The sequence below is a fragment of the Seriola dumerili genome, unplaced genomic scaffold, assembly GCF_002260705.1.
Source record: "Seriola dumerili isolate Sdu_G_001 unplaced genomic scaffold, Sdu_1.0 BDQW01000449.1, whole genome shotgun sequence".
Classification (NCBI taxonomy): Eukaryota; Metazoa; Chordata; class Actinopteri; order Carangiformes; family Carangidae; genus Seriola; species Seriola dumerili.
In genome coordinates this window covers 6,163,632-6,168,704 of record NW_019174704.1, presented here as the reverse complement: position 1 = coordinate 6,168,704, position 5,073 = coordinate 6,163,632, and positions in this window count along the sequence as shown.

Genomic DNA, 5,073 nt, shown 5'->3' with positions numbered 1-5,073 from the left:
AAGTACATAGCAGGGTAGCAAAGTGTCTGAATACTTATGTCAATGTAATATTTAACTTTTTTTTTTTAATTTGCAAAATTTTCTAAAATTCTGTTTATACTTTGTCATTATGGGATATTGAATGTAGATAAATGCAGACTCACTGACAGATGTTCCCACTTTAATCACATTAAAAATCATTTTTGGTGCTGATTTAAACACTGGTTCAAGAGTATTACAGTATAGATATTTATTATGGTATTAATATTGATAATTAGTCATTAGTATTACATTTGAAGCTTTTTTGCATTTTTGTTGCTCATTTGATTCAAGTATTCACAGTAGTTTGCGCTTGTAGACAGAATCAGTGGAAACATTCTTGGCACAACTGTTGCTTCATGAATGAACCTCCAGCTGATTGTTCCTCTCTTAAGTCTCAGGCCTCAATCAGCTCAATCCACTTGAGCACATAAACATGAAATTTCAGGATTAGTTAAACTTTCCAGTGCCTGTAGCTGAGTTGTGGTAATGTCCATATGGTCTGTGTGTGTTCTCTCTGTCAGAGCCCACTCAACACTAGATGATGTGCTGCAGGGTCTTGTAGTAGACAGCACCAGAAAGAGTCCAGGAACCAGTAAAGAAGCCACCACAGTGTGAGTATCAAGTACAGACAAGTGCAAAGTTAAAGAGTAAGATGTCACTACAACTGAAAGGTATGTTTTAAATTCATTACTCACTTTTATTCTGTTTGTTTTTGAGGTGAAAAACCAATGGTGTGACTTCACTCGCTCGCTCACTCACTCACTCACTCACATGTAAGGATGTAGTGAATGATATACTAAGAGTAAATCCCATGTGTAGGTTTCAGCTGTTTGAAGGACAGAATGGTGATGAATGACACACAGTCAGCTCCAGTGATGACTGGTCCACCACCCAAATGTCTCAACTGGTAAGTTTATTAAGACTCCTATTTGAATAAAAATAAATAAATAATTACAGCCACAAGCGTCAATTCCAACTCCAATACTATGTTCCTGCACTGCAGTTTCAGGACTGCAATTACATTTTTAGGACCCCAGTTTCTTGTGCCAGCACCACCTAGCGATTAGGAGGCTGCAGTTTCAGGACCGTATTTAATTGCCATAAAGGTTTATTCCACCCAAATACTACTTTTTATCCAAGAAATTGTAGTTTTAAATGTGTATTCCACCCAAATACTACTTATCATCCAAGTGATATATATATACTACTATATAAATACTACAAATAAATTTTGTAGTATATTTTGTAAAAAAATGTTTTTTTAATACAATAATAAAGAATAAAGAATAACAATAACAAGGAATGTAAACAAATGTGTGCAACACGTGGTCAAGTGGAGGACACTGGGGGAGAATGACACTGGGGGAAAGAACCTCAACGACTCCTGAAAGGGAGAGAGGGAGTAGAAATAACATGTTATTTAAATTTAACTAAGGATATATGTTATACATGATGTGACCAGTGTAAATCTCTGCGTTGTGACTGGATGGATTCATTTACTCAACAGTACGTGACAATCCGTGATGGGAATATCTTTTATGCTAATAAAGCAGAAAACGAGGTACAGTGCATGAGTGGCAGGCTCCATTTCCCTCAGCTCTTCTCCCCAGGGATGAAATATTAGGGCAACTAAAATCAGTACAGTAAATACATTATAAACTAATACAGTTTGTATATAAAGTAAAAAATGACCAAAAAAACAGCATTAATACTAATTTAATATGAATTTTCCAGCCGCTATAATTTAATATCGTAATGTTGCTAATATATAGCATAGCCTCTAATAGATTATAAGACATGTTCCTGCAGTACCAAAGGCTGCAGTTTCAGAACCGTAGTTGTGTATTGTTAATAATTATATATAATTTAATTAATATAAATATGGTAGATGGTTGTGGTAATAAGGTAATTAGTTTGCTACTCACTCAAGTGTTTATGTTAGCTGTCATACTCACTTTCCATTGACCGTTCATCTTCTTACAAAATGTGGTGCTGAAGTCCAAGTCATTAGGTGGCAGTGTTGCCAAAAACTAGGGTCCTGAAATTGCAGTCTCCGGTTCTACAGGAACATCCTACTCCGCAATTCGCGGGTTCTAACCCCTTTGTGCTCAACAGAGAGAAGCAGCCAAATTTCAGCTAACTACATAAAACTGCTAAAAATCCACCACAGAGACCTCTGTCATGACAGGGACTCCACCGGGTTCCAATGTATGACATCTCTCACTGTAAGAGTAGATAAATGTTTTTCGTTGGTGTTTGAGAGAACTGTCTTGCTGTCTTTTCTGCTCTTTGTTTTTGTAAATACAGGACTGTGTGGGAGCAGGAGCAGACTCTTCGTGAACTACACCAACATGTTCTTTAATGTGTGAAACTGCAGTTTTGTTACTGGTGTTGTATTTCCCATGATGTTTTGTTTGTAGTTTGCTGTTTTTAAGAAAGCTCTGTTATTCTTGAAGATTTGACTTAAACAGTTGCTAAATCTGTGAATACACTGTCTGTAAAGGTGTTTGTTTACATTGTGCTGTTTGAGGATGTGCAAATAAAAATCATATGCAAATACCATCTGATTTTAAAACACTCCCATCCCAACAGGAACCTTTGTGTCCTCTGACAGCACACAGGGTTCAGGTTTAGAAGCATCAATCCCTGTCTTCTTCTCAGAGGAACTGTTAAATGTTCCATAAGATTGGTGGAGATAGGTCTATCATTGACACAGACTGTGGCATCTTTTTATGGATATGATTATTAGATATTTGTCCCAAAATGTTTTTGTCCGGTGACCATGATGTTTTTGTTTTAGATATTGTTATATCAACATTTTTAAAATACTTGTGAATTAACTCCTATTGTGTGGACTCTTGTAGTCTCCATCTTCTGGTGTGTGTGTGTTTTTCCTGCTGCTTGCTGACCAGCAGGTTAAGATGATCTGGCCTCTTTACATTAAATCATTTGTTAGGAGCTTCAGTGTGTGGAGCTCCTCTTATATCCTATAGGCAATGATTTTCTGTATATTTAATGTGAGCATATCCATATGAGCATATCTGATTTGATGCTATATAAAAGCAGATTGCTCTTGATTTTGAGTGTTCCCAGAGGAGAAAGAACCATCATCGTTAGAACTCTGATTTCCAGGGTAAGGGGGAGGTTAGAGACTAAAGTCTGATAAGTCCCTAGTCCTATTATCATCTCCCAAGCAACTATCCATGTTTAAGTACCCTCTAGGATTACAGCTGCGGGCCCCACTATGGGGTGGCGCGCTACGGAGAGCCTCCTCCCGGAGGTCATCTCCTCGTTCTGAACCAAACACCAGGTATCATCCATGTTAAGGATGGTTAAGTAAAGGGAAGGGTTTACACCTTTCTCAGTTCCTAGGTCTTTCTAACACTGAGTGGCCAGTTCAACTTGACCGTCACTGTGTTCCAGGTTACACTGTCGGATACAGCTGGTGTCGACGGAGGAGTACACTATACTTTACTTTTCACTAACAGTATGCTACTCGCCTAACTTTTTATTTCAACAAGCTAGGTACCCTTTAAACCTATGCGCAGCAATATATTTACTCACAACTAAATTTACTTAAACGCCCTCCCGTAAAGTACTTTTAGTTCAAGCGGTTTTCTATTTAACTGGTCTTACTTTCTAACCTTTCGATCATTCTCCCTCCCATTTTAAACAGACAGATCCCTCTCCTGTGCAAGGTGTGGCCTCTTTATCTCCAGTACTGCCGGTCTGTGCAGTCGATTTTTACCATCATCGTGTGACACTGAGGCTTAAAATGGCTGTGTTACGAGAACAATAATTCTTGTCGTGTTACGAGAACAACAATTCTTGTCGCTGTGTTCCAAGGATTAAGTTCCATCGTAGTTCAAACTGTCAAACGATGTAAATCAACCTATAGGTCAATGTAAACTAAGTTCAGTCTTAGTTAAACCAATCTCAGGACCCCATTTGGGGACCTCTGAAGGTGTTTCCTGTATACATGTGAATGCATATGCACTCATGTGTAATGTGAAGCGGAACAGAATATATAAACAGGAGCTTCCTGCCAGTCTGGGTCTCTCTTGGAGACTCAGACCACAGGGTGCGGGGGCAATTAGATTGTTGTAACTTTTTTTTACACACTTTAAAACTGGTGAAAGTTGATTGTATGCGAAAGTTAGTGCCTCATTCGTGGAGCATTCCTGATTTATGCCGGTCCTGAGGACCTGGTCCTGATTTTTGAACGACACATTCCTTGCATGAGTAACTGATGTTAGCCAGTCAGAATAAGAGAACCCCTGTTGGTCAGTTTCATTCTGAGAGGGAACCCATGAGCTTAAGGACAGGAGGTTTTTTTTAATAGAATATCCTCCTCCATCATTCGATTCTCTCCTTTCTCGTCCTCCCCTTATTTCTTCTCATTAACACCACTGTGAGCAGGCACAGCACGCGAGAACCCTGTGACAGTGTTTTTATACTGTGTGGGAAAAGACACAGGCAGGCAGGTATGGAAGACTGGTTCGCCTATGACGGGTAAGAACCCCCCCCCCCCCCCCCNAGGACCTGCTCCTGATTTTTGAACCAGGCATTCATTGTGTGAGTAATTGATGTAAGCCAATCAGAATAAAAGGAGACTTAGACCACAGGGTGCAGGGGCGGTTAGACTGCACTTTTTCAAACTTCAAACTGGTGAAATGTGATTGTTTGCTAAAGTGAGTGTCCTCCTTCTTGGAGTGTTCCTGACTTATGCCGGTCCTGAGGACCTGGCCCTGATTTTTGAACGACACATTCCTTGCATGAGTAACTGATGTTAGCCAGTCAGAATAAGAGAACCCCTGTTGGTCAGTTTCATTCTGAGAGGGAACCCATGAGCTTAAGGACAGGAGGTTTTTTTTAATAGAATATCCTCCTCCATCATTCGAGTCTTACCTTCCTCGTCCTCCCCTTATTTCTTCTCATTAACACCACTATGAGCAGGCACAGCATGCGAGAACCCTGTGACAGTGTTTTTATACTGTGTGGGAAAAGACACAGGCAGGCAGGTATGGAAGACTGGTTCGCCTATGACGGGTA